Genomic DNA, 24658 nt, shown 5'->3' on the forward strand with positions numbered 1-24658 from the left:
TACTTAAAGGGACAATGAACCCAAATTTTTTCTTTCATGATTCAGATAGAGCATGCAAATTTAAGCAACTTTCTAATTTACTCCTATTATCAATTTTTCTTTGTTCTCTTGCTTTCTTTATTTGAAAAAGAAGGCATCTAAGCTTTTTTTTTTGGTTCAGGACCATGGAAAGCACTTGTTTATTGGTGGGTGAATTTATCCACCAATCAGCAAGAACAACACAGTGGGCTCTATTTAACAAGCTCCGTACGGAGCTTGATGGCCCCTGTTTCTGGCGAGTCTTCAGACTCGCCAGAAACAGCAGTTATGAAGCAGCGGTCACAAAGACCGCTGCTCCATAACCTGTGCGCCTGCTCTGAGCAGACGGACACACATCGCCACAATACAACCCGATCAAGTACAATTGGGTTTATTGACACCCCCCTGCTGATGGCCCATTGGCCGCGAGTCTGCAGGGGGCGGCGTTGCACCAGCAGCTCTTGTGAGCTGCTGGTGCAATGCTGAATACGGCGAGCGTATTGCTCGCCGTATTCAGTGAGGTCTGGCGGACCTGATCCGCAGTGTCGGATCAGGTCCGCCAGACCTTGATAAATATGCCCCAGTGTATTCATCAAAAATGGGCCGGCATCTAAACTTACATTCTTGCTTTTCAAATAAAGATTTTAAGAGAATAAATAAAATTTAATAAGAGGAGTAAATTAAAAAGGTGCTTAAAATTGCATGCTCTATCGGAATCACGAAAGAAAATATTTGGGTTCAGTGTCCCTTTAAATATAAACATGATGGGGTAAAGAACCTAGAGGGAGACCCGGAAGCTTCCAAAACCCGATCACTAAAATAGCTATCAGGCAGCTAGCAGCAACCAATAGGAATGGAACACTATTGCCAACTAACTCTTTCATAAGACCATTAAAGTGTATAATCTCAGGAGAATTGCATAAACTGATAGACAAGTGGGCACACAAGGACCTTTACCGTATAGCAGACTTTTTAATCAATGGGAAGATTTTGACTTACAACCAATTACAGGACAAACTTAGACCTCTGCCTCTGCAGTGGTTTGTATATCTACAGATAGCCTCAGCTATCACGCTATATAACAGGATGGACAGGGAGGCCAAGGCCAAAAATATTTTTGAGAAACTGTGCAGTGCAGTAAACAGACAGAAAAGTGCGGTTTCCCACTTATATTTATTCATACAGGAAACACACATAATTTCAAAGCCACAGACTGCCCTACACTGGGAAGCGGACTTAGATGTAACATATGACCTAAAGACTTGGAACCAGATTTTTCTAAACTCCAGTAAGGGCTTGTTAGGAGCTGATTTGAGGGAGAACAACATCAAGACAACATTTCGTTGGTATTTAACCCCTTTAAAGACAGCACACATGGTGAGGGGAGGTTCCAGGCAATGCTATAGAGGGTGCACACAGCTAGGTACATATTTTCATATGTGGTGGGAGTGCCCGGGGGTACGAAAAGTATGGCACGACCTTTCTAAGATTATAACCACTATATTGGAGGAACAGGTTACATTGACGCCCATGCAGGCCTTGCTGAATGGTGAGGATCCAAGATTCAATGCACCTATAAATAAATTCATTAGAATTGTGTGTACAGTGACTCGTATATCGATAGCAAAATACTGGAAGGTGGGAATCCCGGAGAGAATGGAAGTGCTAGGGAGAATTAGAAGTATGTTTAGCTTATGTGAGACTGCAGCATACATACAAGACGAGGTGGAATCTTTCAATAGAGTCTGGTTTTATTGGATCCTTAATGAAAAACACATATAGGATAAGCTACCAAGCAAGGGTGAAAGAAACAGTAGATTAAGAGCAGCGGTAGATACTGCAAATGAGAGTACTCAGTGGGCTCTGTGGATGTTTAAGATGTGGAGATTTCGTAAGCACTGTTTATTGATAAAACAACAAATTAAAGGATGAAGCGAGCTGGCATTATGGTTATATAGGGTATTTAGGTTTATTGTTAAACATTGTTAGACCTTTAAAAATTGTAACAATTGGACTCATGTTTCTACTGGAGCTTCAACTCGTAATACACAGTGAAGACTGGCTAAAGAAAATGTTGATTTGTAAAATGCAGTACAATGATGAGAAATGTGTAATAGAGGCTTTACAGTTGTGATTTATTTATGGTATCTGCTATTGATATAGAATGTGTATTGTACCAATTGTTCAATAAAAAAATATTTCAATCTAAATATAAACATGATACAGAGCACTGCTGCAGGTACTCTGTGCCGTAGCTCCCACAAGCTGCCTTTGCTAAATTTGCTTCTATCTTAACTTAGTTTCTGCTGATTTCTTCTACTAAACATGCTCACAAAATGTCAATGTGAGCCACGTCAAAGCCATACATCTTAGTTTTCACCCCCCCAAAAATAACTTATAGATATTAAATTCCATCTGCACAACAAAATTCATGATTAGGTTCAACTTTTCATTTTCAGTTTAAATAGATGTGGGAAAGTATCATATTTTTCAACACTTTTCGGTCACTGAGAGCACTTATAAAAATGTCAAATTTCAAAGAAATGAGTTCACATCATGCAAAGTTCGAAAGCACATGTAAAATAGGATTTAACATTTAAAGTGAATGTAAACTTGAGTATAGTCGCTCAAGTCATAGGATAGAATTTAAAAAATGAATGAGACTTTCAGTTATCAAATGTGTAGTTTATACTGATCTTCTGAGATTTTTACCTTGTAAAGCTATAAGGATAAGCGCCGTTCCTCGACTCGCCATATTCATCAATTGATTGACAGATGAAGAATCTGCAATCCACTAATCATTGTTTCCCCCAAGGGCCGTGACATTTGTGCAAAGGTGCTGAATGCCCCAGTGGGAAAACAATGATTAGTGGATTGCAGATTCTTTATCTGTCAATTAATTGATGAATATGGCGAGCAGAGGAACGGCGCTTATCGTTATAGCTTTACAAGGTAAAAATCTCAGAAGTCTCATTCATTTTTTTAAACTCTATCCTATGACTTGAGTCACTAGCTCATCTTCCGGATTTATCGACAAGTGTGTGTATCGATCATATTACAGCATTTCATTAGGGTAACAATAGGTCAAGCTGTATGCTTTACTCATGGTCTGCAAGCAAAGCTCCAGTGGCGCAATTGGTTAGCGAGCGGTACTTATACGACAGTAACTGGTGAGCAATGCTGAGGATGTGAGTTCGAGCCTTACCTGGAGCAGCTCTTTTCCTTACAGTTGCGTGGCTTTATATTGCCTGCATTCGTGGATTTATAATGCAGTCCGAATTCACTGAATTACGTCACTCCTAATATCTACGTATATCTACAAATAAAAACATGTCACATAGGCAAGCCCCAGTGGCCTAATGGATAAGGCACAGGGATTGTGGGTTCAAGTCCCATCTGGGGTGAATCTCACTGCCCTTTTAGACACATACATTTAAGCTGCCATGTGAGCAACTGAATGATAAGCAAGCGTATGGATGCGTTCATGCATATTGGGCATTTGCAACAAGCACAATGGAGTTTAGATTGACAGGTCATAAATGTTGGAGCTAATGCTCCGAGATGGTCGTGTTCATCTTGTCCTTGGAAGAAAATTGCCTAGTAACAACAGTGCAGCTTTTTTGGACAAGTATCATGTGTTTTTCCTGGGTAGATGTGGGAACGACATCATTTCACATTTTCACGTCATTATGTGTACACTCTGCAAATTGTTGCAATGTTTTAGAGAGTAACTTAAATAAAAACATGACACACAGGCAAGCCTCAGTGGCCTTATGTATAAGGCACTGGCCTCCTAAGCCAGGGATTGTGGGTTCGAGTCCCATCTGAGGTGAGTCTCACTGCCATTTTAGACACATAAATTTAAGCTGCCATATGAGCAACTGAATGATAAGCAAGCGTATGGATGCGTTCATGCGTATTGGGCATTTGCAACAAGCACAATGGAGTTTAGATTGAGATCATAAATGTTGGAGCTAATGCTCAAACAGCTCCTCTGGCCATCAATAATAACTAATTGTTGGCAGTTTGTCCAATTTTACTCTTATGTTACAATTCTCGGTTCACTAACTCATCTTCCGGATTCATCGACAAGTGTGTGTATGGATCATATTACCACATTTCATTAGGGGAACAATAGGTCAAGCTGTATGCTTTACTCTTGGTCTGCAAGCAAAGCTCCAGTGGCGCAATCGGTTAGCGTGAGGTACTTATACGACAGTAACTGGTGAGCAATGCCGAGGTTGTGATTTCGAGCCTCACCTGGAGCAGCTCGTTTCCTTACAGTTGTGTGGCTTTATATTGCCTGCATTTGTGGATTTATAATGCAGTCCTAATTCACCGAATTACGTCACTCCTAATATCTACGTATATCTACAAATAAAAACATGTCACACATGCAAGCCCCAGTGGCCTAATGGATAAGGTACTGGCCTCCTAAACCAGGGATTGTGGGTTCAAGTCCCATCTGGGATGAGTCTCACTGCCACTTTAGACACATAAATTTAAGCTGCCATATGAGCAACTGAATGATAAGCAAGCGTATGGATGCGTTCATGCGTATTGGGCATTTGCAACAAGCACAATGGAGTTTAGATTGAAAGGTCATAAATGTTGGAGCTAATTCTCCGAGATGGTCGTGTTCATCTTGTCCTTGGAAGAAAATTGCCTAGTACCAACAGTGCAGCTTTTTTGGACAAGTATCATGTGTTTTTCCTGGGTAGATGTGGGAACGACATCATTTCACATTTTCACGTCATTATGCGTACACTCTGCAAATTGTTGCAATGTTTTAGAGAGTAACTTAGCAGTTTGATTGAGATTGTTATTTTGGAGCTATGCTAACAAGACACATTGCCCAGAAAGACATAAATATTAAAAAAAAATCCCTGCTCTATCCCTAGGTATCCGCATGCACACTTGCCGTAATGAGTCACTGAAATAAGGCATTAGGGTTTTTGCAACAGTGAAATGCAGTCTGTGTAGCAAGCTAGGGTCAAACAGCTCCTCTGGCCATCAACAATAACTAATTGTTGGCAGTTTGTCCAATTTTACTCTTATGATACAATTCTCGGTTCACTAGCTCATCTTCCGGATTCATCGACAAGTGTGTGTATGGATCATATTACCACATTTCATTAGGGGAACAATAGGTCAAGCTGTATGCTTTACTCTTGGTCTGCAAGCAAAGCTCCAGTGGCGCAATCGGTTAGCGCGAGGTACTTATACGGCAGTAACTGGTGAGCAATGCCGAGGTTGTGATTTCGAGCCTCGCCTGGAGCAGCTTGTTTCCTTACAGTTGTGTGGCTTTATATTGCCTGCATTCGTGGATTTATAATGCAGTCCTAATTCACCGAATTACATCACTCCTAATATCTACGTATATCTACAAATAAAAACATGTCACACAGGCAAGCCCCAGTGGGCTAATGCAGTGATTTTTAACCTTTTTTTGCCGTGGCACACTTTTTTACATTAAAAAATCCTGTGGCACACCACCATCCCAAAATTTAAAAAAAATCACGCATTGTAGCCTAATACAGCATAAATAAATACACATACACACAAACACACACATAATGTATGTATTATGCTGTTATGCCATGCCTCCTACAAACTACCCCTGCACTGGGAGTAAAAAACAAGCAAAGTTTAAAAAATATGTCACACTGTTGTCAGTCTGCCGTGGCACACCTGAGGATCTCTCACGGCACACTAGTGTGCCATGGCACACTAGTGTGCCATGGCACACTGGTTGAAAAACACTGGCCTAATGGATAAGGCTCTGGCCTCCTAAGCCAGGGATTGTGGGTTTAAGTCCCATCTGGGGTGAGTCTCACTGCCATTTTAGACACATAAATTTAAGCTGCCATATGAGTAACTGAATGATAAGCAAGCGTATGGATGCGTTCATGCGTATTGGGCATTTGCAACAAGCACAATGGAGTTTAGATTGACAGGTCATAAATGTTGGAGCTAATGCTCCGAGATGGTCGTGTTCATCTTGTCCTTGGAAGAAAATTGCCTAGTAACAACAGTGCGGCTATTTTGGACAAGTATCATGTGTTTTTCCTGGGTAGATGTGGGAACGACATCATTTCACATTTTCACGTCATTATGCGTACACTCTGCAAATTGTTGCAATGTTTTAGAGAGTAACTTAGCAGTTTGATTGAGATTGTTATTTTGGAGCTATGCTAACAAGACACATTGCCCAGAAAGACATAAATCTTAAAAAAAATTCTCTGCTCTATCCCTAGGTATCCGCGTGCACACTTTCCGTAATGAGTCACTGAAATAAGGCATTAGGGTTTTTGCAACAGTGACATACAGTCTGTGTAGCAAGCTAGGGTCAAACAGCTCCTCTGGCCATCAACAATAACTAATTGTTGGCAGTTTGTCCAATTTTACTCTTATGTTACAATTCTCAGTTCACTAGCTCATCTTCCGGATTCATCGACAAGTGTGTGTATGGATCATATTACCACATTTCATTAGGGGAACAATAGGTCAAGCTGTATGCTTTACTCTTAGTCTGCAAGCAAAGCTCCAGTGGCGCAATCGTTTGGCGCGCGGTACTTATACGACAGTAACTGTTGAGCAATGCCGAGGTTGTGAGTTTGAGCCTCACCTGGAGCAGCTCTTTCCTTACAGTTGCATGGCTTTATATTGCCTGCATTCGTGGATTTATAATGCAGTCCTAATTTACTGAATTACGTCACTCCTAATATCTACGTATATATACAGATAAAAACCTGTCACTCAGGCAAGCCGCAGTGGCCTAATGGATAAGGCACTGGCCTCCTAAACCAGGGATTGTGAGTTCAAGTCCTATCTGACTTGCGTCTCACTGCCATTTTAGACACATAAATTTAAGCTGCCATATGAGCAACTGAATGATAAGCAAGCGTATGGATGCGTTCATGCGTATTGGGCATTTGCAAAAAGCACAATGGAGTTTAGATTGACAGGTCATAAATGTTGGAGCTAATGCTCCGAGATGGTCGTGTTCATCTTGTCCTTGGAAGAAAATTGCCTAGTAACAATAGTGCAGCTTTTTTGGACAAGTATCATGTGTTTTTCCTGGGTAGATGTGGGAACAACATCATTTCACATTTTCACGTCATTATGCGTACACTCTGCAAATTGTTGCAATGTTTTAGAGAGTAACTTAGCAGTTTGATTGAGATTGTTATTTTGGAGCTATGCTAACTATGGTGTTTGTTGTGATATTATAATATATAATGCTTAAGGGATTAAAGGCCTACAGCTCGTTACCAGCAGAGAGGGAAATATAACTTAACCAATACCTAACAATAACTTATACTCTATAATAACTTATAACTATAAATAGCGACACAACAACTTAGATTTAGTGGATACATTTTAAACCGTCACAGGTTAAAAATTATGTTTATTATCAAAATTAGAGATAACTTAGGGAGCCAACAAGGCAAAACTGGCGGCAAAAAAGCTGGCTAACCCAGCGCTACAGGAGGTCAGTGGCCCCAACGGAGACAGCAGCAGAGGGGAGGGTCCCCTCTGCCCTGGGAGATGCTACTGAGGGAAGCAAGGGGATGGACCCACCCGCAAGGTGAAGGAGGGGCACCTCGTGTGCACCTGAGGCTATCCGCCCCTCCCACTTTTAGATTGGCCACCGCTCCCCCCGTTCACCCTCTCCCACGCAACAAGGCCACGACCTCCCGCAGTCAGGGTGCAAGACTTCTCCGCCTGTAAGGATAACTACCACCCCAGGCCGCTCGGACCGAGGAAAGCAGTAAATGGAGAATCATATACTACAGCTATGGGCTTACTGAGCTTAGATTGACTAATCATAACTATGCCATAGCGATACTAAAATTTGGAGCCGCCAGAAAAAAGGGGAAGGGAGGGAGGGTAAACTTCTCTGCTTCAGGATCCAGGAGAAGAGGGCAAGGAGACTGACGTCAGCACATTTTAAGGTCAGGCTGGGGCTCCTCCCTAAACTAGCAACAATGTTGCACTACTTCACTACCCAGCCCTCACTCCTATCTCACTCACTACAGCCTTAACCCTTAGATTGCTACAGTCCCATTTGGTCCTTTCACTGCCTTAAGGGATTAAAGGCCTACAGCTCGTTACCAGCAGAGAGGGAAATATAACTTAACCAATACCTAACAATAACTTATACTCTATAATAACTTATAACTATAAATAACGACACAACAACTTAGATTTAGTGGATAAATTTTAAACCGTCACAGGTTAAAAATTATGTTTATTATCAAAATTAGAGATAACTTAGGGAGCCAACAAGGCAAAACTGGCGGCAAAAAAGCTGGCTAACCCAGCGCTACAGGAGGTCAGTGGCCCCAACGGAGACAGCAGCAGAGGGGAGGGTCCCCTCTGCCCTGGGAGATGCTACTGAGGGAAGCAAGCGGATGGACCCACCCGCAAGGGGAAGGAGGGGCACCTCATGTGCACCTGAGGCTATCCGCCCCTCCCACTTTTAGATTGACCACCGCTCCCCCCGTTCACCCTCTCCCCACGCAACAAGGCCACGACCTCCCGCCACAAGATAACCTCGGAGACGGTATCCTTGCCGCCACAATAAAACCTAGCACCTGACTTAAAGGAAGGGGATAAGAGACCTTCGAATATCACTTATAAATATATCCAAGGCTGCATCCTCTAAATGTACCCTATCCTTCCTGTAATGCTCAGTCTTGTCAGCCGTTAAGGCATCGTGTCTGACCACGAAACCTCCCTGCTCTGTGACGGTTCTACCTACAGTCGAATTAACTTTCTTCCTGACCCTATACGCTGCACTATGGGAGGACATGTGCCTCCACTCCAGCCTCGGTATAATATTGGACCAACCCAAGAGGACATCTGGGATACGGGTTTTTATCCATGTTATATCAGCCTGCATAATCTTAATCAGCTGCAGGACAGGAAGGGCACCTAAATCATTTCCCCCCAAGTGCAAAATTATGATATGGGGCTTACCCCAGCGATTAAGGGCTTCGGACAAAAGGGAAGGGAGCCTAGGCCAACACATTCCTCTCTCCCCTAACCATCTAACTGACGCCCTGGCAGGGGGGAACCCAAAACTTTGTCCACCTGGGCGGGATAAACACCAGAGAGAGGCCCAGTGTATGTAGGAATGACCTACAATCCAAATTCTTGTTGCGCCCTGGGATGCTCCTAAAAAAACAAAAAGGGGTTAGTAACTGTGTCTGACTGCAATCAGAGTTAAACAAGGGGCCGTACATAAGACCTATACTTATTAGAACGCCACCTCCCTAAGCGCTTAATAGATTCCACAGATTGCCCTGATGTCGCTGCGTTCGTCGCTGCACCTATCCTGAATGAGTGCGGGGCTATTTTGGTTGCATCGAGACCAGCTACGGTAGCAGCGCGTGACAGTATTCTGCGGAACTGATAAGTGGATAATGCAGAACCATTTTCATGCATAAGCAATGGGCCAGGAAATGGGGGACGAGTAGCTAGATAAAGGTTCACTAATTTAACTGGGCAGCAGTCACCTGACACTGGGGAAATAGTCACCCAAATTCCCTTTCCCTGCTGGTCAGTTTTTGAACGGGGGAGGAAGAGCAAAAGAGAATCAGGTGATGCTTTAATATGCTGTATTTGGACGCCCCTATTTGTGCAACTTTTAGATGGGGAAAGCAGTTCACCTATGCGCAAGGCAGCCGCGTATGCCAATACAAACGCTTACCGTAATAAAACGATTTCATAGGGAGAAGAGCACACAGCCTCCAAAGCCGCCACCAGCTTCACCAAGCGTTCTTGGGTAATGGGCTCGCAGGAATCTTTCTTCTGAGGCTGCAAGCGACCCCAACCCTTGAGCACTCGCCCAACAAAAAATGAATTTGTGGGATCAGGTAATGCAAGGGCCCGACAGAAAAAGGCGAGTGCAGCCATGCGAGCCTGAACGGCACCGGGGCGTGCCCCCGCCGACCATAAACTCACCAGCCAGTTACGTAAGACAATTTGCGTAGCTGAAACCGACTCCACTTCCTGATCATGGCAGAAGGACTCCTATTCCCTCCAAGACCTGACATAAGAGTACCAGGTGGATGGAGCCAATGATGCGCGGACTAAAGGGAGCAGGGATACCCAGGATTCAGAAGCTGCCAAAGAAATTGGGGACATGGTAAGCCTGATCTGGCAGCGCAAGGAGCAAGACGCCTAAATGTTGCCCATTCAAACCTAGATAGGGCGTCAGCAATTACATTATTCACTCCTGGGACGTGTTTAGCTTGAAACTGAATGTTAAGTTCCAAACAGCGTAACACCAAGTGCCGTAACAAACAAACCACAGCAGCAGAAGTGGCAGACAATCTATTGATGGCATGCACTACACTAAGGTTATCTGTCCAGAAAACAACATGGTCCCCATAACTCGAATGCCATGACTATGGGGAACAATTCCAGGAGTGTGAGATTACGGGTTAAACCCCTACTTTTCCAATCTGCAGGCCAGGGGCCCGCGCTCCACTCCCCCTGAAAGTATGCCCCATAACCACCGGATCCCGCGGCATCAGTGAACAAATGAAGCAGCTGACTCGAGATAGGTTCCTAGCACCAGAAACAAATGCCGTTAAAGTGTTGCAGAAAAGACTCCCACACCTTTAGGTCGGCAGTCATTCCCCCTGAAATATATATTTTTGCTTTTGGTTTGATCCTGCCACTTAATTTACTCTCAAGCCTGCGATTAATTACCCTCCCCATGGGAATAACACGGCAAGCAAAATTCAATAGGCCAAGGATTGACTGCAACTGTTTCAGAGTAACGAACTTTGAAGACACGGCCGCTTTAACCGCCTCTAGCATGCCCTGCACCTTATCAATGGGCAACCTGCAAATCATTTGCATCGTGTCAATCTCTATGCCAAGGAAGGTTAAGCAAGTAACTGGACCTTGTGTTTTTTCCTCGGCAAGAGGAACCCCCAAAAAGGCCATAAGCTCCCGCATTATGTTCATTGCCCGTAAGCAATCCTCAGAATCCTTCGGACCTACAATCAAGAAGTCATCAAGATAGTGCGCAATGCAATCCCTACCCACTCTATGAGCCACGGCCCAGTGCAAAAATGTGCTGAATTTCTCAAACAAGGCACAAGAAATGGCGCAGCCCATGGGCAGGCATCGATCTACATAAAAACTACCCTGGAACTTACAACCCATCAGCGGGAAGGCAGAAGGATGTAGGGGCAACAAACAAAACGCAGATTCAATATCTAATTTCGCCAATAAAGCACCTCTACCACACCCCTGGACTAGCTCAAGAGCGCTATCAAAAGATTGATATCACACTGAGGTAAGCTCAGGATCAATAGCGTCATTCACTGAGCTTCCCCTAGGGTAGGAAAGGTGCTGTATCAGCTGAAATTTTCCCGGCTCTTTTTTTGGAACTACCCCTAATGGCGAGATGACCATGTTAAGAAATGGAGGTGACCGAAAGGGGCCTATCATGCGACCAAGGCGAATTTCCTTTTCTAATTTTTCCTGCACTACTTGAGGATAATCGTATACTGAGCGTAAGTTTCTATGTGTGATTGACCCCTTAACAATCGCATTAACTGGGATGACGAAACCACTGCTGAAACCCTCTCTTAGTAAATTTGCAACTTCGCAATCGGGGTAGTAACGCAGCCATAAGTCAAGCGCGTGGGACCTCACTGGGGAGTGAGCTTTTTTGGCCAGCAAGGATTCTATTCTGGGGTCTACTAACTGTGCTATCTTTCCTCCTGCAATCGCAACCTGAGTGCGACCCCCCGCAAAACTTGCAATTATGTTTAAATCCACAAGCGCTTCCTTTTTCGCATTTGTTATCTTGGAAAGCCCAACAGAATCCACCCCTGCGCTTACCCTTCTGGTTCCGAAAGGACTGAGTTGCAGCTGTGGTTGACGTGGAGGGGGAACACTGTGGGCCCAAGCGCTGCCAAAGATGGGAATCCGTGCAATCAAATGTAAGCACTGGGTTACCCGCCATTTTGCGCCTGAACTCAGAGTCATAGTCCCGCCACGCTCCCTCACTGAATTTCCTTTGAATCCAGTGGATTGAATCCGTATATTTTAAAATGGCGAGGTTCTGGTTCGGGTATCTCTCTAGATAGCAGGAAGAAAACACTCTAAAACAAATGAGCCATTCCTCAAAAGTTTCGGGGCGCTTAAACCTCTTAGGGCCAGTTCCATCTGAGCTTTTCTCCTTCTGTCTATAAGCCTCAGGGGATAGTTAAAAAATATTGACGTATTTCCCCTGCTGTATTTTTTTAATAACCTTTGGCTTTAAATGGGAATGCAGCGAAGGCATATAAGAGGGAATAGTGTCTCCGTGCATTGCAACCTTCCTCTCCGGGATACCAGACAATGGGAAATTCTGCAGCTGACTACTCTGATGCACTGACTTTGCGACCGCCAAGGATTGATGAGCTAAGTGCGCTACCGCGGAGGATTGTGCATCCGCTGGCATGGCTAATTCAGTAACCCTGGCATTCTGCTTAAAACCTCCTGACTGCATCTCGCGCCACATCTTTTTAACCATATGAAACATCCGCTTCTGACCCCTGCCCCTCAAGCCTAAAGACGTGTCACTACCTGAATCTGATTCGGATAAGGATGAGTCAGCCGAATCAGATCTATCATGTGTGAATGCAGGTGTACTATGCTCATTGAATACATTTGCACTTGACTCACCAGTAGCAGAAGAGGATGGCTGAACCTGAGTTGATGTTAGCTCCGAAGCCGCTTGAACTGGAGCTGAGGTTGCCGCCTGGTGAACTTGAGTAGAGCTGGGTGCTGAAGAGCTTGCTGCAGACGCTAATGCTTGCTGCGAGGCGGATGGCAGGATAGATGCTTCCTGAAGAGAACTCATGCCGGACACCTGATTTTGCGGTTGCATGACCCCCTGTAACAAAGAAAATAACTCGCGAGCATTGCGAACTTGTGGCATGGCAGGAGCTGCAAATGGTACATCGTGTGAAATTTGTTGTATATCAGGAGCTGCTAATGGGACATTATGTGCAACTTGCTGCCCATACGTACGATGATCATGAATTATGGGCATTTCATTCACCCTGCCAGTGTTAGTTAGCACATTCACATCATGAATAATGGACATGTCACCCATCCTGCCAGTGTTAGTTGGCACATTTACACTCATCCTGCCAGCATTAGTGGACACATTCACACCCCCAGAGTTATCAGCCACAATCATTCCATAACCATGAGGCTGTGAAGCATTCTGCAAAACATTCACCCTCTGCAAAACGCTATCTGCTTGCGTGTGACTCAGAGTTGCTGGATTTGCCCCACTATGCTGTGTGTTCAAAGGTACATGACCATCTGTACTGTGCTGCATTGCGCTAATGGTATGAGCTGCAATGTGCTGTCCATCCCTGACATGTTGTATACCGCTAACGCTATGCGCTGCAATGCGCTGTCCCTCCATATTATGTGGTATACTATGCGCGGCAATGAACTGCCCATCCCTGCTGTGCTGCACATTAATTTCCATTAAACCCTGCGCATCCACGGCATTATCTTGTTGTATTGCAATCCTGGATTGCTGCAAATCACCAACATTCAATGCTGCCGAGTGCTGCGCAGATTCAATATAGCGTGGCATGTTATTACTAGGCCCAGGCCTTTTGCCCTGTGCCTTACGCAGTGGAGCTTTTCCTTTTGAATTTCTGATCGCAATAAGCTGCCTAGACGTGCCGCGCCCTCTGGCCCAACCTATATTTCCAGTGTGCCCCCGTGTAGGAAATACACCCCTAACACTATTGGCCCCAGAAGCTGCATTGCTCCTTTGCATATTGACACCTAATTGCCCAGGTCCTACCCGGCCCAAAGCTCTCTCGTGATGCTCACCTGCAATCCGAGGAGCGATGGACCGTTGCTGCCGAGGACCGCTATCCAAATGACTGCCGGTGACGTAACCGGAAGGAGCGGGACCCTCGCTGACGACTTCCGGTATCGTGTGTGGACCAACCGGAATGGAGGACGAGGATGCCATTGCTGGAGAGGAGGATGAAGAAGCCATCGCCGCTGCCACCGACGCTAGGAAGGCCGAAACCGCCGACGCCGCTGCAGGAGGGACCGACGCAAAGAGGGATTCGACCGAGGAGGCAGGTAAGACTGGGGGCAATGGAGGGGGCTGCACGATGAATTCAGAGGTAGGCCCTGAACCACCAATTACGTCATTGGCCAGATACGTGCCCTGTGCTGGTCCTGAAATGGCGTATTGAATCCGGGGGATATTTTGCCCTGCGCCACCAATGTTGCTTACATTAGTATCAGCCGCGGTGTTAGATGAAATATTTGAAGGCCCTTGAGCAGTCAGCGCCCTATTTGAAGGGCCCGCAGCACTTAAATGTAAATTAGAAGGCCCTACAGCTACCGGCACCATATTTGAAGGGCCCGCAGTACTAACTTGTAAATTTGAAGGCCCTGCAGCAACCGACGCCATATTTGAAGGGCCAGCAGGATCCGGGGGCATATTTGAAGGGCCAGCAATATTTCAAAGCCCTACTGAGTCAATAGAGCCATCAGGACCCCCACTAACATCAGCCCCTTGAACAACTGGGCCAGAAATTATTTGTATATGAGCTAGATGTTGCTGTTCAGGGGACTCCGGTATCACTGTCAGTGCATCCTGAGACCCCATCTGTGAGCTAAACTGTTCTGTGTGTACGCTTGGATGCTGAGTTGGGGGGACAACATCATCTACATTTTCCATATTGGTAGTGCTACTTATCTGCTTTTTGCTTTCAGGTCTCTGGAATTGAAGTTCCCTGAAGCGAACAGGAGGCAAGCTGGATCGCCTGGAGCGATGCATCCTAACCAGATAAGGCCTAAACGAATGAAGAAAAGAAGATAGACTTCTCTGCTAAACTTCTCTGCTTCAGGATCCAGGAGAAGAGGGCAAGGAGACTGACGTCAGCACATTTTAAGGTCAGGCTGGGGCTCCTCCCTAAACTAGCAACAATGTTGCACTACTTCACTACCCAGCCCTCACTCCTATCTCACTCACTACAGCCTTAACCCTTAGATTGCTACAGTCCCATTTGGTCCTTTCACTGCCTTTCTTCCTAGTTTGTGCTCTGACTTGTAAATGTATATAATTGTTGCAAAGAAGCAGGGGCGGGGAGAGTGTTGTTGGAGTGAGGAACCAGGAAATAAAGTGTGTAGTTAGTTGCTGTATAAATGGACTCTGTGTCAGATATATTTCTAAACCACCTGGACTTACAAACACTACATTTTGGCGACGAGGATTATGTTTGAACCCTCTTGCTTTGTCTCAGCAAACAGTGAGTAGCCTGCTGCAACACACACAAGAATGGCTGCATGTAATGAATACAACTTCCCTGTGTTTGATTCTGATGCAGAACTAAGCTCAGTAGGCCCAAGATGGCTAAAATGGATTCAGAGATTTGAAAATTATCTTATTGCTTTGGATGTTACTGATGCAAACAGAAAAAAGGCTTTACTGCTTCATTTAGCTGGAGAAAAAGTGTATGACATTTATGATACCTTGTCTGCAACCACTGACTCATACAATGATGTTAAAGATAAACTGACAACATATTTTCTCCCTAAAAAGAACACTCAGTATGAAATATACACATTCAGACAGGCAACACAACAGGGTGATGAACCTTTAGATGCATTTCAAACCAGGTTACTTTTACTAGCAAAGAATTGTGAGTTTTCTAATGTTGAAAATGAGATTAAAGCACAGATAATACAAAGCTGCACTTCTTCAAAACTTAGGAAATATGCACTGAGACAATCTGAACTATCTTTAAAAGATTTGCTTGATTATGGCAAAACATTAGAAATTGCTGACAGGAAAGCTGCAAGCATAGAAAATAGATCTACTGAAGATCAGTTTATTACAAATAGAGTTCAAAAAGACAGTTCAACAGTACAGCCCACAAGAAAGAAAGAGACCTCATGTGTGTTATGCAGGAACTGTGGGGGTTTCTATCCACATAATGGGACTTGTCCTGCAAGGAATAAGCAATGCAGGGCATGTGGGAAATTTAATCACTTTGCAAAGCAATGTAGAACAAAACTGTATCAAATACCTCAATCACATACTGAGCCACATACATCAGAACAGTGGAAAGTAAATCTAGTCAGATCTCCTGATCAAAAAGGACAATATTCAAACAATGATGACAAATATGTATTTGTAGTAAACAACATGTGTAACCTAACTCAGCCACAAGTTGATGTACTCATTAATGACACTAAAATCACTGCATTGATTGATTCAGGATCTGCTGTCAATTTAGTGGGTGAACAAACATTTCACATGTTAAAACCACAACCACAGTTATTACAGAGTAAAATAAATATATATGCATATGGATCAACTAAACCCCTTAATGTCATTGGTAAATTTACAGCCACATGTGCATTTAAACACAACAAAACAGCAACTATGTTTTATGTTGTAAAGGGTCAAAATTCTTCTCTTCTGAGTTTTGAAACTTCATCCAGTTTGGGACTTATAAAGCTTATGAATGCAATTTCACCTAGAAAGGACACAGGATCTGTAGCAGATCGGTTAGTACAGCAGTATTCCCATTTGTTTAATGGCATTGGTAAATTGAAAGATTTTAAAGTACAGCTGCATATTAATCCACATATAAAACCTGTAATACAACCACATAGAAGAATTCCATTTCATCTAAGGCACAAGGTTGATGCTGAATTCAGGAACCTTGAAACACAAGGAATCATCGAAAGAGTGCAGGGGCCAACTCCATGGGTCTCCCCAATAGTATCAATGCCAAAACCCAAAGACCCAAATAGTGTAAGAATTTGCATAGACATGAGGCAAGCCAACACTGCCATTATCAGGGAGCGCCACGTTACTCCAACATTAGATGATATAATTCATGATCTCAACCAGGCAAAAGTTTTCTCCAAACTTGATTTAAAATCAGGCTATCATCAACTGGAATTGGATCCAACAAGTAGATATATAACTACATTCTCAACACACACAGGATTGTGGAGATACAAGCGCCTAAGTTTTGGTGTTTCTTCTGCTGCTGAAGTATTTCAAAATGCAATGCAGCAAACATTATCTGGAATTCCAGGAGTTAAAAACTTCAGCGATGATATCATTGTGTTTGGAGCTACTCAAGAGGACCATGATAAAAATCTCACAGCAGTTTTTGAGCGACTTCATGAGAAAGGACTTACCTTAAATTGTAGTAAGTGTGAATTTAACAAAACTAAATTAGAATTTTATGGATTTGTTTTTTCAGCTGAAGGCATATCAGCAGACCCAAAGAAAGTGAAAGCAATTCAGAATGCAAATCCTCCAATAGACGCCAGTGAAGTCAGAAGTTTCCTAGGGATGGTAAACTACTGTTCTCGATTTATCCCTAATTTCTCTACTATTGCCGCACCTTTAAGAGAGTTAACAAAGAAAAGTGTGCCATGGCGTTGGACTGAAACTGAACAACAAGCTTTTCAACAACTGAAACAGAGTTTGACCAGTGACAAGACAATGTCCTATTTTAACCCTCAACGGCAAACTATTCTTTTAGTAGATGCTAGCCCTGTTGGTTTAGATGCTATTCTGGCGCAGAGAGACAAAGGCAAGCATTATATAATTGCTTATGGTAGCCGTTCTTTAAATGATGTGGAAAAACGTTATTCTCAAACAGAACGTGAAGCTCTGGCAATAGTTTGGAGTTGTGAATACTTTCATTTATATTTATATGGTTGTCCATTGGCACTGATCACAGATCATAAGCCTTTACAGTTGATCTGGAATAATCCAAAATCCAAACCGCCCGCTAGAATAGAAAGATGGGGTTTAAGACTACAACCATATAATTTTACTGTGGTTTACAAATCTGGAAAAGAGAACCCAGCAGACTATATGTCTCAACATCCTATATCAACAGATTCATTCACAAGTTCACCAAGTTCCATGGATGCAGAGGAATATATCAATTTTGTTACTAATCATGCTATACCTAAAGCATTGAGTTTAGAAGAAATACAACAAGCAACATTAGTTGATCCTATACTGCAAAAACTCGCTGTATTAGTTCGGAATGGAAAATGGTACACAGCTGATTCTGACAAAATACATGGAAAAGAGTTGAAGTCATTTGCAAGAATTAGCAAAGAACTCTCAGTGAATAATGACAACAGTATTATCTTGCGAGGTAATCAACTAGTCATTCCGACATGTTTACAACAGCAAGTATTATCCTTAGCACATGAAGGTCACCAAGGAATAGTTAAAATGAAAAGTTTATTGCGAGAAAAAGTGTGGTTTCCATCAATAGATCAACAAGCAGAAAAGTTGGTGAGAAATTGTATTGTGTGTCAAGCCACAACTCCAGGAGCTCACAAAGAACCTTTAAAAATGTCTGCATTGCCTGAAGCACCATGGTGTAATGTGAGTATAGATTTTTATGGTCCATTACCTACTAGAGATTATTTGATGGTGGTTATAGACGAATATTCAAGATACCCGGTAGTAGAAGTTATCAGCTCAACATCTTCAGTCACTGTTATTCCGGTTTTAGACAAAGTTTTCTCTTTATTGGGAATTCCTAAAATTGTTAAAACAGATAACGGTCCCCCATTTAACAGTACTCAGTTTAATAAATTTGCTTCATATCTTGGATTTAAACATAGGCGCATTACTCCTTTGTGGCCACAAGCTAATGCAGAAGCTGAAAGATTCATGCGTTCTATGGGGAAATTTCTAAGGGTAACTACAGCGCAAGGTAGACCATGGAAACAAAATTTATACTCTTTTCTGAGAGACTATCGATCAACTCCCCATTGTACTACTGGCAGATCACCTGCAGAGCTGTTATTCAATCGCAAACTTCGGATCAAAATTCCGGATATAAATGATTCGCTAACAGAGACACTCAACAAGGACTTAATACAAAAAGACAGTCATGCCAAAGCCAAGATGAAAGCTTATGCGGATAAATATTATCATACCAAATCTGCTCCTTTTGCTGTTGGAGACAGAGTCCTGTGTAGGCAAGATAGACGACACAAGTTGGATACTTTATATGATGTCATCCCATATACAGTTACAAGAATTCAAGGATCAATGATCACTGCAGTAAGAAACAGACATACAATTACTCGGAATTCTTCTTTCTTCAAGAAACTACACAAAGAATAGGACACTGAAGTATCTGATGCAGAAGATGATGATTCTGATATACCCAAATTATTTCAAGAACATGATGATAATATGAATAACTCAGAGAGCAGTGAGGGGGAAGAAAACATAGCATATGATCAATCCTTAGATACTAATCGAAAATACCCTCTCAGAGAAAACAGAAGACCTCCTGAATACCTTAAAAACTATGAAAAATAATGTGTTTTCATGTAATGTATTATGTCATCATGCAACTCTTTTATGTGAAATATAGTTGGTCTTATTTCTAGATATTAAGCATAGTATATATATATAGTTATATTTATGTTTAGTTTAATTGTTATGTTTCTAATCTAAAGTAAGGGAGAGATATGGTGTTTGTTGTGATATTATAATATATAATGCTTTCTTCCTAGTTTGTGCTCTGACTTGTAAATGTATATAATTGTTGCAAAGAAGCAGGGGCGGGGACAGTGTTGTTGGAGTGAGGAACCAGGAAATAAAGTGTGTAGTTAGTTGCTGTATAAATGGACTCTGTGTCAGATATATTTCTAAACCACCTGGATTTACAAACACTACACTAACAAGACACATTGCCCAGAAAGACATAAATCTTAAAAAAAATTATCTGCTCTATCCCTAGGTATCCGCGTGCACACTTGCCGTAATGAGTCACTGAAAAAAGGCATTAGGGTTTTTGTAACAGTGACATACAGTCTGTGTAGCAAGCTAGGGTCAAACAGCTCCTCTGGCCATCAACAATAACTAATTGTTGGCAGTTTGTCCAATTTTACTCTTATGTTACAATTCTCGGTTCACTAGCTCATCTTCCGGATTCATCGACAAGTGTGTGTATGGATCATATTACCACATTTCATTAGGGGAACAATAGGTCAAGCTGTATGCTTTACTCTTGGTCTGCAAGCAAAGCTCCAGTGGCGCAATCGGTTAGCGCGCAGTACTTATATGACAGTAACTGGTGAGCAATGCCGAGGTTGTGAGTTCGAGCCTCACCTGGAGCAGCTCTTTTCCTTACAGTTGCGTGGCTTTATATTGCCTGCAATCGTGGATTTATAATGCAGTCCTAATTCACTGAATTACTTCACTCCTAATATCTACGTATATCTACAAATAAAAACATGTCACTTAGGCAAGCCCCAGTGGCCTAATGGATAAGGCACTGGCCTCCTAAGCCGGGGATTGTGGGTTCAAGTCCCATCTGGGGTGTGTCACACTGCCATTTTAGACACATAAATTTAAGCTGCCATATGAGCAACTGAATGATAAGCAAGCATATGGATACGTTCACGCGTATTGGGCATTTGCAACAAGCACAATGGAGTTTAGATTGACAGGTCATAAATGTTGGAGCTAATTCTCCGAGATGGTCGTGTTCATCTTGTCTTTGGAAGAAAATTGCCTAGTAACAACAGAGCAGCTTTTTTGGACAAGTATCATGTGTTTTTCCTGGGTAGATGTGGGAACGACATCATTTCACATTTTCACGTCATTTTGCGTACACTCTGCAAATTGTTGCAATGTTTTAGAGAGTAACTTAGCAGTTTGATTGAGATTGTTATTTTGGAGCTATACTAACAAGACACATTGCCCAGAAAGACATAAATCGTAAAAAAAATTCTCTGCTCTATCCCTAGGTATCCGCGTGCACACTTGCCGTAATGAGTCACTGAAATAAGGCATTAGGGTTTTTGCAACAGTGACATACAGTCTGTGTAGCAAGCTAGGGTCAAACAGCTCCTCTGGCCATCAACAATAACTAATTGTTGGCAGTTTGTCCAATTTTACTCTTATGTTACAATTCTCGGTTCACTAGCTCATCTTCCGGATTCATCGACAAGTGTGTGTATGGATCATATTACCACATTTCATTAGGGGAAAAATAGGTCAAGCTGTATGCTTTACTCTTGGTCTGCAAGCAAAGCTCCAGTGGCGCTATCGGTTAGCACGTGGTACTTATACGACAGTAACTGGTGAGCAATGCCGAGGTTGTGAGTTCTAGCCTCACCTGGAGCGGCTCTTTTCCTTACAGTTGCGTGGCTTTATATTGCCTTCATTCGTGGATTTATAATACAGTCCTAATTCACTGAATTACGTCACTCCTAATATCTACGTATATCTACAAATAAAAACACGTCACACGGGCAAGCCCCAGTGGCCTAATGGATAAGGCACTGGCCTCCTAAGCCAGGGATTGTGGGTTCAAGTCCCATCTGTGGTGAGTCTCACTGCCATTTTAGACACATAAATTTAAGCTGCCATATGATCAACTGAATGATAAGCAAGCGTATTGATGCGTTCATGCGTATTGGGCATTTGCAACAAGCACAATGGAGTTTAGATTGACAGGTCATAAATGTTGGAGCTAATGCTCCGAGATGGTCGTGTTCATCTTGTCCTTGGAAGAAAATTGCCTAGTAACAACAGTGCAGCTTTTTTGGACAAGTATCATGTGTTTTTTCTGGGTAGATGTGGGAACGACATCATTTCACATTTTCACGTCATTATTTGTACACTCTTTAAATTGTTGCAATGTTTTAGAGAGTAACTTAGCAGTTTGATTGAGATTGTTATTTTGGAGCTATGCTAACAAGACACATTGCCCAGAAAGACATAAATCTTAAAAAAAATTCTCTGCTCTATCCCTAGGTATCCGCGTGCACACTTGCCGTAATGAGTCACTGAAATAAGGCATTAGGGTTTTTGCAACAGTGACATACAGTCTGTGTAGCAAGCTAGGGTCAAACAGCTCCTCTGGCCATCAACAATAACTAATTGTTGGCAGTTTGTCCAATTTTACTCTTATGTTACAATTCTCGGTTCACTATCTCATCTTCCGGATTCATCGACAAGTGTGTGTATGGATCATATTACCACATTTCATTAGGGGAACAATAGGTCAAGCTGTATGCTTTACTCTTGGTCTGCAAGCAAAGCTCCAGTGGCGCAATGGGTGCGCGCGCGGTACTTATATGACAGTAACTGCTGAGCAATGCCGAGGTTGTGAGTTCGAGCCACACCTGGAGCAGCTCTTTTCCTTACAGTTGCGTGGCTTTATATTGCCTGCATTCGTGGATTTATAATGCAGTCCTTATTCACTGAATTACGTCACTCCTAATATCTACGTATATCTACAAATAAAAACATGTCACACAGGCAAGCCCCAGTGGCCTAATGGATAAGGCACTGGCCTCCTAAGTCAGGGATTGTGGGTTCGATTCCAATCTGGGGTGAGTCTCACTGCCATTTTAGACACATAAATTTAAGCTGCCATATGAGCAACTGAATGATAAGCAAGCGTATGGATGCGTTCATGTGTATTGGGCATTTGCAACAAGCACAATGGAGTTTAGATTGACAGGTCATAAATGTTGGAGCTAATTCTCCGAGATGGTCATGTTCATCTTGTCCTTGGAAGAAAATTGCCTAGTAACAACAGTGCAGCTTTTTTGGACAAGTATCATGTGTTTTTTCTGGGTAGATGTGGGAACGACATCATTTCACATTTTCACGTCATTATGCGTACACTCTGCAAATTGTTGCAATGTTTTAGAGAGTAACTTAACAGTTTGATTGAGATTGTTATTTTGGAGCTATGCTAACAAGACACATTGCCCAGAAAGACATAAATCTTAAAAACAATTCTCTGCTCTATCCCTAGGTATCCGCGTGCACACTTGCCGTAATGAGTCACTGAAATAAGTCATTAGGGTTTTTGCAACAGTGACATACAGTCTGTGTAGCAAGCTAGGGTCAAACAGCTCCTCTGGCCATCAACAAAAACTAATTGTTGGCAGTTTGTCCAATTTTACTCTTATGTTACAATTCTCGGTTCACTAGCTCATCTTCTGGATTCATCGACAAGTGTGTGTATGGATCATATTACCACATTTCATTAGGGGAACAATAGGTCAAGCTGTATGCTTTACTCTTGGTCTGCAAGCAAAGCTCCAGTGGTGCAATCGGTTAGCGCGCGTTACTTATACGACAGTAACTGGTGAGCAATGCTGAGGTTGTGAGTTCGAGCCTCACCTGTAGCAGCTCTTTTCCTTACAGTTGCGTGGCTTTATATTGCCTGCATTCGTGGATTTATAATGCAGTCCTTATTCACTGAATTACGTCACTCCTAATATCTACGTATATCTACAAATAAAAACATGTCACACAGACTAGCCCCAGTGGCCTAATGGATAAGGCACTGGCCTCCTAAGCTAGGGATTGTGGGTTCGAGTCCCATCTGGGGTGAATCTCACTGCCATTTTAGACACATAAATTTAAGCTGCCATATGAGCAACTGAATGATAAGCAAGCGTATGGATGCGTTCATGCATATTGGGCATTTGCAACAAGCACAATGGAGTTTAGATTGACAGGTCATAAATGTTGGAGCTAATGCTCCGAGATGGTCGTGTTCATCTTGTCCTTGGAAGAAAATTGCCTAGTAACAAAAGTGCAGCTTTTTTGGACAAGTATCATGTGTTTTTCCTGGATAGATGTGGGAACGACATCATTTCACATTTTCACGTCATTATGCGTACACTCTGCAAATTGTTGCAATGTTTTAGAGAGTAACTTAGCAGTTTGATTGAGATTGTTATTTTGGAGCTATGCTAACAAGACACATTGCCCAGAAAGACATAAATCTTAAAAAAAATTCTCTGCTCTATCCCTAGGTATCCGCCGTAATGAGTCACTGAAATGAGGCATTAGGGTTTTTGCAACAGTGACATACAGTCTGTGTAGCAAGCTAGGGTCAAACAGCTCCTCTGGCCATCAACAATAACTAATTGTTGGCAGTTTGTCCAATTTTACTCTTATGTTACAATTCTCGGTTCACTAGCTCATCTTCCGGATTCATCGACAAGTGTGTGTATGGATCATATTACCACATTTCATTAGGGGAACAATAGGTCAAGCTGTATGCTTTACTCTTGGTCTGCAAGCAAAGCTCCAGTGGCGCAATCGGTTAGCGCGCGGTACTTATACGACAGTAACTGGTGAGCAATGCCGAGGTTGTGAGTTCGAGCCTCACCTGGAGCAGCTCTTTTCCTTACAGTTGCATGGCTTTATATTGCCTGCATTCGTGGATTTATAATGCAGTCCTAATTCACTGAATTACGTCACTCCTAATATCTACGTATATCTACAAATAAAAACATGTCACATAGGCAAGCCCCAGTGGCCTAATGGATAAGGCACTGGCCTCCTAAGCCAGGGATTGTGGGTTCAAGTCCCATCTGGGGTGAGTCTCACTGCCATTTTAGACACATAAATTTAAGCTGCCATATGAGCAACTGAATGATAAGCAAGCGTATGGATGCGTTCATGTGTATTGGGCATTTGCAACAAGCACAATGGAGTTTAGATTGACAGGTCATAAATGTTGGAGCTAATTCTCTGAGATGGTCATGTTCATCTTGTCCTTGGAAGAAAATTGCCTAGTAACAACAG

The 24658-nt window shown here is 42.7% G+C and overlaps 8 non-coding genes across 8 annotated transcripts; all 8 read left to right on the forward strand.

Moving 5' to 3' along the window:
- The first annotated feature begins 4193 nt into the window (after nucleotides 1–4193).
- On the forward strand, nucleotides 4194–4286 carry TRNAI-UAU (transfer RNA isoleucine (anticodon UAU)). Its single transcript is given in 2 exon segments — nucleotides 4194–4231; nucleotides 4251–4286. It is a non-coding gene; the product is annotated as a tRNA-Ile (tRNA).
- Nucleotides 4287–5205: 919 nt separating this feature from the next.
- On the forward strand, nucleotides 5206–5298 carry TRNAI-UAU (transfer RNA isoleucine (anticodon UAU)). The gene is given in 2 exon segments: nucleotides 5206–5243; nucleotides 5263–5298. It is a non-coding gene; the product is annotated as a tRNA-Ile (tRNA).
- A 14820-nt stretch (nucleotides 5299–20118) lies between these two features.
- Nucleotides 20119–20211, forward strand: TRNAI-UAU (transfer RNA isoleucine (anticodon UAU)). The gene is given in 2 exon segments: nucleotides 20119–20156; nucleotides 20176–20211. It is a non-coding gene; the product is annotated as a tRNA-Ile (tRNA).
- A 132-nt stretch (nucleotides 20212–20343) lies between these two features.
- Nucleotides 20344–20416, forward strand: TRNAR-CCU (transfer RNA arginine (anticodon CCU)). Its single transcript has one exon. It is a non-coding gene; the product is annotated as a tRNA-Arg (tRNA).
- A 939-nt stretch (nucleotides 20417–21355) lies between these two features.
- Nucleotides 21356–21428, forward strand: TRNAR-CCU (transfer RNA arginine (anticodon CCU)). Its single transcript has one exon. It is a non-coding gene; the product is annotated as a tRNA-Arg (tRNA).
- Nucleotides 21429–23379: 1951 nt separating this feature from the next.
- TRNAR-CCU (transfer RNA arginine (anticodon CCU)) lies at nucleotides 23380–23452 on the forward strand. Its single transcript has one exon. It is a non-coding gene; the product is annotated as a tRNA-Arg (tRNA).
- Nucleotides 23453–24154: 702 nt separating this feature from the next.
- On the forward strand, nucleotides 24155–24247 carry TRNAI-UAU (transfer RNA isoleucine (anticodon UAU)). Its single transcript is given in 2 exon segments — nucleotides 24155–24192; nucleotides 24212–24247. It is a non-coding gene; the product is annotated as a tRNA-Ile (tRNA).
- Nucleotides 24248–24379: 132 nt separating this feature from the next.
- Nucleotides 24380–24452, forward strand: TRNAR-CCU (transfer RNA arginine (anticodon CCU)). The gene has a single exon. It is a non-coding gene; the product is annotated as a tRNA-Arg (tRNA).
- Nucleotides 24453–24658: the final 206 nt, after the last annotated feature.

Source organism: Bombina bombina, chromosome 6 (assembly GCF_027579735.1).
Source record: "Bombina bombina isolate aBomBom1 chromosome 6, aBomBom1.pri, whole genome shotgun sequence".
Taxonomy (NCBI): Eukaryota; Metazoa; Chordata; class Amphibia; order Anura; family Bombinatoridae; genus Bombina; species Bombina bombina.